General features: G+C 40.5%; 1 long non-coding RNA gene across 2 annotated transcripts in view; it reads left to right on the top strand.

Annotated features, from left to right (window-relative positions):
- The first annotated feature begins 634 nt into the window (after positions 1 to 634).
- Positions 635 to 11647, top strand: part of LOC149917673 (uncharacterized) — a 53159-nt gene continuing 42146 nt past the window's right edge. The window contains exons 1-4 of one of the 2 annotated variants that reach the window (XR_016466629.1): positions 635 to 748; positions 1316 to 1470; positions 3585 to 3729; positions 5953 to 6182. This is a non-coding gene — a long non-coding RNA (uncharacterized LOC149917673). Of the gene's footprint in view, positions 749 to 1315; positions 1471 to 3584; positions 3730 to 5952; positions 6183 to 11647 lie in introns of those variants that run through there. The other variant, XR_016466628.1, reaches the window with a different exon arrangement.

Below are 11647 nucleotides of genomic sequence, written 5' to 3'. Positions count from 1 at the left end.
CTTTGCTATTGCTAGACTCTGATTTAAGAACTGTTCAGAAAATCCTGGACTCCCAGTGATATAAAGTATACTCCACCAGGACTATCTTAATAAAGTAGTTCACAAACATACATTCTTGACTATGCTTAAGGAGTTACAAAAGTGATAGAATCTCACTGCAGGTTACTTCAGTTCTTTCTCCCTACCCTAGGTTCACAAACAAGTGAAGAAACAAAAAAATTAGAAACATCTTCACATACCAGTTATCATTTCTGCAAGCCGAGATTACAGCTTTGTGAGTGCGGGAGATATTTCCATCCTCCTGATGGCTGAGCCAAGAGGGAAAAAGGGGAGGGGAACAAAAAACGTCCATCTATGAGGCGAAAGCTCCCGAACGAGGAGCCCCGGGCACAATCCCGCGGCACCAACCCCGGCCCGCAGCGGGGCCTCACCCGGCCACCGGCCACCGCCCTCAGCGGCCCCACCCGCAGCCCCGCGCCCGTTGCTCGGCAGCTGCGAGCCAACCGAGCCTGCCGGGAAGGCGGAGGGGCAGCACCACGGATAGCTCCTATTGGTCGAAGGAGGTGAGGGCGGAGCTCGAGGACGGCCGTCTTCTTCGCTATTGGCGGAGAGAGCCGTCAGTGCGGAGGGCGGGGCCTCGCGGCTAGCGGGGCCGCGTTGAACGCCGCGTTAGGGCGGGGGAACGGAGCGAGGGGGCGGCGGCGGTCGAGGGTAAGCGAGCCGCCGGCTGCGAGGAGAGCGGCGCGAGGTAGGGAGCGGCGCGGGGGCCGTCCTCACCTGTCACCGGGCGCTCAGCCCTCCCTCCTCGCGGCCCCCGGGCTCCGGCCGCGGGCGCGGTCCCTCGCGGTAGCGGCCGGGCTGGGGCTGTGCTTTCGTCTAAGGGGACCCTCGTCCGAGGGAGGGCGGCAGGCAGGCAGGCTGTGCGCGCGGTGCCACCGGCTGTGCGCCGCCGCGCGGACGGATGCCGGCTGCCCTCAGGTAGGTGGGAGGGGGGCGGAGAGGGCAGACCCCGGGAAGGCCGCCTCTGGGCGCGAGGGCTCCCCGCCGCCGTCGCTGCGGCAGGCGGCACCCCGGAGTGGCGCTGCGCGAGGGGGGGAGCGGCTGGGGGCTGCGGCTGGGGGCTGCGGCTGGGGGCCGCCTCCGTGCGTGGGGCGGGGGGAGTTGCGAGGGCAGAGCCGCGCGACTTCTTATTCGTATAGCCGCGCTTCTTTTCACAGCAACGTGAATAGCTGTAAAACACATAATTCTACCTAAATTAAGTTGTTTAAATTGGAGATAAACAGATGTCTTAGACCTGCTTCTCTTTTTTTGCTAGAAGAAGTGAAGTCAATCACATTCTCTTACAAACACGGCCTGGGTGTCCCTGTAGACAGCAGGGTGTCCACAAACCAGCAATGTGGCCTTGTGGTCAAGAAGGCCAATGGTATCCTGGGATGCATTAAAAAGAATGTGGCCAGCAGGTTGAGTGAGGTGAGTGAGCAAAGTATTATTTACTAACCAGCTAACTGCAGGAGAAGACTCTTAACAGAATAGAAATTTATGTTCTTAACATGCTCCTTTTTGAAGAAAATGGTAGAAAAGACAGAAGTGAGGAATAGAGGATACTTAAACCAACCTGGATCCACTAGAAAACTTCAAAGTAGGGACAGTTACAAAAGCTCAGCTATTCCATTGAGGGAGTAAGCACAAAAAGAAAGACTGAAGCCTTTAGCTAGCAGTTTGTCAGAAAACAGTCTTAAATATGCGCAAGGGTGGAAAGAGACTTCCTATTTCCTTAAATGCAAGCAGATTGAAACAGTTTCTTTTGATTTCTGTATCTATGATTTTCATAAGCAGTTACAAGAACGGTGTTCTCAGATTGGATATTATGAGTAAATGCTTGTGTTGCATTTAAGGAAATAATAAACAGCAACTATTTCTCATCCAAGAAAAAGACAAACACGTAAACTGAATGAGCAGCTTATATACATATATCCCCTAGATATCTGCAGCACTCCCATGGTGTTGGCAGAAATGGCAGAGAATTCATAGAGATGCATACCTCCTCAAGCAGAAAGCAGAGGTTACTAAGGCACACTACCCCAGGTATCACCAATAGCAGTAGAAGCTTGTGCTTAGGCAACTCAAGTACACCTTTCACCCCCCACACGAATATTAAACATTACCATCATAGCATCCCCCCCCCCCCCCCCCCCCTTTATTTTTTCTTTCTTTCCTTTTAAATTGTCTTTATCTCAGGCCCACGAGATGCGTGGAAATCACATTTGGATTTTCCAGTCATGAGTAAAAACAGATTTTTAGAAACATTTTTGTGCTGTTGTTTTTGTTTTTAAACTAAATAAAAAAGAAATTAATTCACAATTGTCTCCATTTATTATTGATATTTAAGTTTTGAATTGAAATCTGCTTTTTCCCATTCTGGGCATGCAAAGTAGTATAACACTGTCTTGTCCATGCAATTTAATATGTAAAGAGTAAACGTTTTGCCTGGTAAACTGGCCACAACTCACTGTATTTTTTGCTATCCAACAATTTGTCTACAGTAACTTCGAGTTTCCCATTCCACGTCCTTCATATGCTATCTCCTTTTTCTCCCAAGTAGTAATAAGGGTCAGAAATACTACTTTCATTTTTCAGAATTTTAGTAATAGTATTTAGTATTTAGATTGTTCCCTAGGGAAGGGATGATTGAACAGGAAACAGCACAACACCTGTATTTTATAGCCTTTGTTCCTTGGTTACTTTTTTGATTAAGATAACTATATACATACTATAATATGGAAGGGGGGTGAAGGGGGAGGAGGGAATTATTTTTCCCCAACAATGTATTTTTGTAAATGCTGTAACATTTTTGCTCTTTCACGTTTTCCCTCCTGCCCTCAGACTCATTTTTGCTGACAACCCTGTGCTCTCAAAGCCATGTTCTAGGCTAATATTATAACAGGGAAGCTCTCTATAGGTGCCAGTTGCTTCTCTTTTCTTATCATCAATTTTTAGTTAGTTTTAGCATCATAATAGAGAAGAATTATTTTCCTTACTTGCCACCAACCACTTCTCACTTCTGACACTCTACCAAACTGATGGATGTTCTACATAAAGCAACACTTTCCTTCTTCCCTTTTGATTTAGTAGATTTTTTTTTTTATTTTAATGTTTGTTTCAGTCTACATATTGAAATAGGTTTTACTGGGCACCTTTACTTCTCAAACTTTCTGCATTCAGGTTTGTAAAGAAAGGCAGACTTTTCTTCTCCAAGATCAGACAGACAGCACATTCTTTGGCCAACAAATTCTTGTTTCTTAACAATACTGACATTTTGCTCTGCCAAGCATTTAAAACTGCATTCCTTTTAGAGACCTTCTCTTCGTTACAGTCTATATGTAACTGTGATGCATATTTTCTCTGTATTTGGGAAAACCTAATAACAGATACAATTTACCACCAAAAATATTTGCAGTCATGACTTCATCATAGACTTTTTCCTACTTTTCCAGTACTTGTTTGATACTTTCTTTTTCTAGTAAGCAAAAATTCTAAGCCCTTGTCCTCCAGTAACTGTCTTTCATTTTCTGATACATTCAAAGATAACCTTTGGAGGCATGCCTTTTTCTGGGAAGCCAAGTTGTAACAGCAGAAAAAAATTTCAAAGGCTGTATGGAGAGCATCAACTACAATGGCAATAATATCACTGACCTTGCTAGAAGGAAGAAATTGGAACCTTCTAATGTGGTAAGAACATAACTTTATCATCATCTAAACTTCTGCTTCTCCTTCTAAGGAAAGTTTGTGAGTGTGTGTGACAGATGTTCTGAAATCATATAATATATAAAACAAAGTTTGTCACATGCCTAAAGATTTCATTATACATACTTTTATGATTTTTTTGTTTGTTTGTTTTTAATATCTGGGAACCTGTTTCTGCTGGGATTTAAGTTTCAGCTTTACAGAATTAGCCTTCAGCATCAGATGAATGTTTTTTAAAAGAAAACCAGTAGATCAGTATATACATTTTTGCTTTCATCTTATAGTAACCCAAAACTAGGATGGACAATATTTATTGTTAAATCAATTGCAGTGTGTCAAGGATCTAAATCCTGTTATCTTCCATCCCCACAGAGCAAGTTGCGTGGGTGTGCAAAATCATTAGAAAGGGAAGGCTCAGAGCCATTTTATGGGAGCTCCGTAAAGCATCAAGATACTAAACTTTGAAACTGTTATTTAGCTTATTAACATTACAGGGATTATTAACATTACATTCTATTTTTTTCTCTCCAAAGCATTCATAGTTGCTTTCATGTTTAAACTTGTGTCTTTCTGTAAGGGTTGATCAGGAAATCACTTTAATTTCTGTATTTTTAAGAATCTAGGCGTTCCTAAAATAGTTGGTGGATTACATGAGCAATGTGGGTAGGAAATAAATGTATTATGACCCTGAATTTGAGATAGATCTGTTCAAGGCTTTCTTCTGTACAGTACTGCAGCCTTCACAAAGCCCTGCTCACAGTACGTATAGTTTGATTACTGCTTTTTTTCTTTATGTATTTTGCATAGTACATAACAGTAATGAAGAATAAGATATAAGATAAACATGTACAGTAGAAATAAAGTGCAATGATTCTTCTTGGACAGATGTGCAACTTCTGAGATGTCTGTAGGACAAATTCCAGCTTTTGAAAAGCATAGCACAGCTAACAGTTCTGTAGAGTGTCTATAAACTCCTCTTTCTGGTTTATTTGGATGTGAATTTTCTGTTTGCTTGTTTTGTTTGTTAGTTGATTACATTCTGTTGCCTGTGACATTAAAGCAAAATCTACATATGTAGATTTGGTAGTGTTAGAGGTTTACCACTAAACTGTGGCATGCTAGTTTAATCTGATGATTCACTTCTGAGAATATAAAAACAGAAGTGAACTTTGCTTTCAGATGAATTATTTAAATTTCTTCCGCTCTTCAAAAACAGAATCAGTTTCACTTATGAAATCAACATGGATGTTTATGTTTCTTAAAAAAAATTTTATTCTTCTAGTTTTGAACCTGATTTAGCATGAAAAATACTAAGCTGAAACTACTATTTTTGTTAACCACGTTTATGTTAATGGCACTTAAGCAATCCAACCAGGATCAAAGCTCCATTGTAGGAACTGTGCAGATGCATAGCAGTAGACATATCCTGCCCTAAAGAAAAAGCAAAAATAAATAACGTAATGAAATGGAACACAAAGTAATTGGTAAAGTTATAAGAAGCATCATAGGGGGAAAAAAAAAATAGATGGACAAAGAATAAAAAAGAGGTTTGAGACAAAAATAAAAATGTTCTTACTGTCAGATTTCAGAAGTTGTACAAGGAAAAGGAGTAAAAAATTGAATTTATACAACGAGGATGACCAGAAAATCTAAGAAGTTAATCTTGATTTTACATTGAACAAAATCAGAATGAATAAAAATCCTTAGGTCTCACAAATACGTATGTTATGATCATAAATGCACCATTAAGAGTCTTTCAACATCTTCTTAAGCAATTTATTCATTTTATCTTTCGAGGGTAACAATGTGGAGCAAAGAGGTTTTGCAGTCCTCTGTGATAGAACAAGTGGCAGCAAACCTTTGAGGAGAAAGAGTAAGATGGATGGCCTTAAACAGTTTTTGCTTTTATTAATGGAGCCTGATTTGTTTTCACAGAAATGAGGCAAATAATAAACATACACAGAAAGGAGAGTAGGAGATAGAAGGACAACAAGAAAAAAAAAAATGGAGTGTCAAATTCTCTCCCAAATGGACTTGCAAGAGTTGACAGTGACTTACTAGAGCATTAATTTCTTCTTTACAGCTTTATTCAGGTCTAAGACAGAAAAAAAGAACATGCACACGAGTCTTCCAATCCATATTTTCTATGTTATTTAAAGTAATAAGGTTATGTATGGTATTTTAGGTTGGTTTCATTTACATTTGCAGGTACTAAAATCTAACAAGTTTCTCAAAACCTGTAACAGAAAAATGCTGAGAAGAATCAAATTTATTGCTCTCTCTCTTCACATACATTGGGCTTATGATCCTCCCACTTCAGTGGCTGCTCTTCCATGTATTACTGAGTGCAATCATGCACAAATATAAGGTAAACATTTTCTTTAAAGTATTTATAGTATGTTGCGCTCAAATAAATATTTGAGAAAATAAAGAAATAACCTGACAGCTATTCATCAGAGTTTTATTGCCTTTAATATATGATCCATCCTGATATAGCAATTATTGTTGTTTTAGTAAATGCATTACCTCACTTTTACAGGTTTATTTTCAGCCAGTATATATATCCTTTTGCTCAACACAACAGAGAACTTTCCAATAGCCAAAAAACATTCTGCCTTTAAATTAAATTAATCTTCTTGGAAATATTACTCTTCCAACTCTCCTGTTCTGTATGTCAGCTACTGCTCAAAGCTGTCTACTGTTCCTCCTGTTAACCATACAGTTATTAAAACTTGGTATATGAATACCTTTTCATCATATTTATCCACAATAAATGAATGAGACTTCTCCCCATAGAATCTTTCTATGAAACTTTCCATCCCTCTGTCTTTCTGCTAAATCTCAAATAATCTGAACTGCAGTTCATTTAGATATTAGACCTCAGGTTCAGATAACATCCTTGAGGTAATAAAATGTTATTGTCTGACAGATCTGAAGTGATATTTTCCCTGTAGAAAATTCCATGGGGCACTTACACTGAAACTGAGAAGTGTTTTTCCTTCTCTTGCTGAGTGAGGGTTTAAATAGGAAATGCATATACACAGAGCAAAATTTGGAAGGTAACATTTCCCATCAGGTCTTTTCAGTATTACAGAGCAAGAAAAAGATTTTTAAGACTTGCATGTGCTGATTAAGGTGATTGAATTTTTTCTACTATTATTTTCCTTTTAGTTTAGCAATAAAGAAATACATTAAAAAAATGCAGTAGGGGAAAGATCTGCCCATGGATTTGTTGTATTTGTGCATATCTAAATAGCAGTACAGGCATCTTGTCATCCCAAGGACACCATGGAGTATTCATATAATATAAAGAGAGATGATGGGGATTTTCTAATAACTAAATTGGAAATCAGAAATGTTACTTTTTTTTTTTTTTTTTTTTTTTTTTCCCAATTTACCAGTTTGCAAGCAATGCCTCCTTTTCCATAAAGACAGCTCTTCAAGAAAGCCCATTTCTAACACTCACAGACCTGTGCAGAACACCGTTTTTCATAGATGACAGACAGTAACTTTACAGTAACATCAGCCATTTCTTTCAACACTGTCACAAATACCATTCAACAACAAATAGCATTCAACTAGGCCTCAACTTCCTAATTTCATTGAAGCCTGTATACCTTTCATTCAGTGTTAACATTACTTGAAAAAAAGTGTTTGGACGTTACATTATATTATCCTCAGTTCATCGTGTTGTAGCAGATCTAATCTTTAATGAAAACGAGACATGTAGGAATCCTATTTGAACTTTTCTTTTATCTTCACTCTTATTTCAAAAAGAAAGTCGTTGATTAAACACACCTAGTGACAAACCAACATGTGATTATCATCTATAATAAATGATACTCCTGCTTGCTAGTATAATTGTATTTGCTTTTCTTGTTGCCTTTGCTTGCTTCATCCACACCAGTAGATGTGTTGAGAAAACTGACTGGGAGAAAAGAGGTCATTCCCTGGTCCTGGTTACAAAGACAGCACAGACACAGCCCATGGTGACTGAAAAACAAGGAATAAAGAGGTTCAAGACTGTACTGCAAAAGTGTATTGCAACTGCAGGTTGCTTAAAGAAGTAGAAGCAAAGGGAATGTCCACAGGTTTGAAAAAGTGGCCTGCAACTACACAATATTCATTGTTTCAGAAAGGAGATTTAACGATGCAAAATCTTTGGCAAGAAAACAGTTGTTTTTAGGGATCAAATAGAGAGAGAAATAGTGCTGGGGACCTAGACTCCATTTAGGACATAATACTTGTCTTGTCTCTACACATGAAAATATTTTAAATTACTAGCTGAGAGATCAGGGGTCCTGAACCATGGTATGTTCATTATTGTTGATTGCATGTACTGTGCCATATCACTTAAAAAATTAAAAACATTAATGCCACTGAAATTTCAAACTGGGTGCACGTACCACTGTGCATAACAACTGACAAGCTATTATCTACGTTGATTAAAACTCTTACTGCTAGTGTTTTAGCTTCTCCAAAAGCAAGGAATAAACAATTTGAATGTAGGCTTTATCAGTATTTGTACTTGTAATAAAACCAGGAATATTCATAGAATCGTAGAATCATAGAATTTTTTTTTGAGTTGGAAGGGACTCTTACAGACCATTGAGTCCAGTTCCCCAGTAATGAACAGGGACACCCACAGAGGTCAGAGACCTCAGAGGCCTGTCCAGCCTGACCATGAATATCTCCCCACTGCCATAATGTTGTCTTCCCCCAGACCTATACAAGACTACAAAGTGAGTCACCAGCTCTGGATTCCTACTTAGGAGGGGTTTGCCATCAAGATAGACAGCAAGTCTCCATGTAACCCTCTCCTCTAGGCATCAGCCCTGGGAAACATGCTGCCAAATATTCTTCAGAAAAGCATCTTAGAGAGGTTTCTGTGAGCAGATGGGGGACATTTGATGAAGCAAACGGATGCTGGGTAAGCAGTAATTCTCACTCAACAACCAGCCTGGGGGCTCCGTTCTTTCTTCATTTCCATTCTTTCTGATGGAAATGTCCTTGAAACTTAATTGAGTTTGCATGGAATTTTACACTTTTTGGATTTCTAATCTTTCTCATCATTAATCCTTAAATATGTGTTCCACAATACCACTAACCAATTATAGAAAAATAATTTAAAATAATCATGTATCAAACTTTTTTAAAATTCTATTTGGAAGGTAGGAGACCTAATTACAGGCATGGGACTTTAATGTATGTGCTGAAAACTGAAACTCAATATCTACTTTTTCATTGCTCTTCAGCAACCTGAGCAAATAGATTACCTCCTGTGATAGGTTTCTGACAGTCCCTCCTGGTTTGACAGTTATTTTAGAGAGAGTCACTTTTGTATATAATGAAAGGAAAAGTTGCCAAGCATACGTACATATTTTATGTTTCTTAAAACTTAAAAGCTAGAGGAAAGACTCCATTTTTAGTCATGCCATTTTAAATTCAGAGTATTTGTACTGTCCGCCAGGTTTACATCAATGACAGAGAATGGCATCTAGCCCAAGGGCTGAGTTACATTTCTTGCACAGGAAGGGCAGCTTTTATAATTGAGTGTATCAGTTACTGCTTTGAACTTTTTTTGTGTTACTACATTCATGTGAAAATATGATGTGCATTTTCGCATCTTCTATGTATGCCAAAAGAATTAAAGGAATTTCTATCGAAGTGTTTCCTTGAAATTGCAACAAGAAAAATATATAAATATTAAAAACAATAAAACAAAACAAGACATTTTCTCCCAGAAATACCAGGACTCTTAGAAATACCTCACGTTTCATCTCAAGAATACTGCTTTCCACTCCTCAAGATCACACTGACTCCCATCACAATGGCCTTTTCTCCCACATACACCAGCTTTCTCCCAAATACACGACATTTTCTCCCACATACACCCGTTTTCTCCCAAAGATGGCACATATTCTCCCAGAAATGCCAGCTTATTCTTTAAAAAACGGCCTTTTTTTCCCAAAATACCAGCTTTCTCACAAACACCTGTCATTTTCCAACCAAGTCTGCTACTATCTCCCAGAAACAGCCGGTTTCCGAGAAATACCTGACGTTTGCTCTCCCAAATACTACTTGACACTCCTCCAGAGGACATTGTCTCCCCTATTTACCACGTTGTCTCCCCAAGAGACCACTTGGCACACCAAAAAGACCACCGTTGCTCTCCAGTACAAGATCTTCTTTCCCACCGGTTCCCACTTTTCTCCCCCAGCTATGTCATTTCCTCCCAGAAATGCCACTTTTCCCTTGGAAATTTCACCTTCTCTTCCAAAAAGAGGAGATTTGCTCCCAGAAATACCCCTTCTCTTACAACTGCCACACGCTTTCTCCCCAAAAAGCCTCCATGACAATGCCAAATGGGACACTTGCAGCCAAGAAGAGGACACCTTCTCTCAGAAAGACCACTTTTCTCCCCAAGAGAGCAGGTTTTCTCCCAATTGGATGACATTTGCTGTAAGAAAGACCTGTTTTCTTCCCTCAAGAGGACATTGTCTTTCCCACTGAGGACATTTTCTCCCAGAAGTGCCGCTACTCTTTGAAACACCTCCATTTCCTCCCAAATCTACTCCATGACACGCCTCAGGATGACACTTACTCCCCGATTTGGGGCATTTTATCCCAGAAATACCACTTCTCTCCCAAAGGGATGGCCTTTTCCCTCTCTAGCATCTGTTTCCTCACCAATACCTGGCATTTTCTCCCAGAAACACCAGCTTTCTCACACATACATCACCTTCCCCCCCCCCACATCAGACCTCTTCTCCCAGAAATACCAGGACTCTGCTGAATATTTCCCATTTCCTCCGGAACATACAGCATTACACTCCGCAAGAGGACAGTTTCTTTCAGAAATGTGGCATTTTATCGCAGATACACCATTTTTATGCCCAGTAGAGCTCCTTGTCTCCCAGAAATAGCACTGCTCTCAGGAAGAGCTCCCATTTTCTAACCAAAATGCTGCTTTACACTCCTCAAGATCACACTTACCCCCATCACGATGGCAGTGTCACAGAAATACCAGCTTCTGCCCCCAAAATGGGACTTTGGCTCTCCAAAACAAGACATTTTCTCCCAGAAATACCAGGACTCTTAGAAATACCTCACGTTTCATCTCAAGAATACTGCTTTCCACTCCTCAAGATCACACTGACTCCCATAAAAATGGCTTTTTCTCCCACATACACCAGCTTTCTCCCAAATACACGACATTTTCTCCCACATACACCCGTTTACTCCCAAAGATGGGACATATTCTCCCAGAAATGCCAGCTTATTCTTTAAAAAACGGCCTTTTTTCCCCAAAATACCAGCTTTCTCACTAACACCTGTCATTTTCCAAGCAAGTCTGCTACTATCTCCAAGAAACAGCCGGTTTCGGAGACATAACTGACGTCTCGTCTCTCTCTCGCAATTTCGCTATTTCGCTCTCGTGGGTGGACAGCGCCACTCTGTTAACCGCTTCGGAGAGTTTGCAGTTGCTGGCCGAGAAATCGCGGTTCTCCCCGAATGCCGCTTTGTGCCTTCAGCCGCGGTCTCGTCTCTCTCGCATGCCGAGAAAGAGCGACTTCAGCCGGATGCTTTTCTCGGACGAGCGGCTTCTTCTGCGCACATCGCAAAGGAGCGGTTCTGTCTTCTCCTTGTGTCCATGCATTCTGCACTACGCTTCTCTCTCATTCTTATGCCTTTCCTTTTATTCCTAGCGACATTTCGTTTTTGTGTGTTTATCCGATGCTACACTTCAGCATTCTGTGACGAACAGAGTAGAAGGGAAAAGCCCCTCTAAGAAGGCAGCTAGAAGTTCCAGGAGCGACACACGTTGTGCTTTCAGAGAGGACGTTACAGAAAGTCGAGAGCTGTGGATTCTTTCCTGCGGAGAAAAAACCCCCTGTGTTCA

This window comes from Phasianus colchicus, chromosome 5, assembly GCF_987193195.1.
Source record: "Phasianus colchicus chromosome 5, bPhaCol1.hap1.1, whole genome shotgun sequence".
In the NCBI taxonomy this organism is placed as follows: domain Eukaryota; kingdom Metazoa; phylum Chordata; class Aves; order Galliformes; family Phasianidae; genus Phasianus; species Phasianus colchicus.
This window is presented reverse-complemented; position numbering and strand designations above follow the sequence as displayed.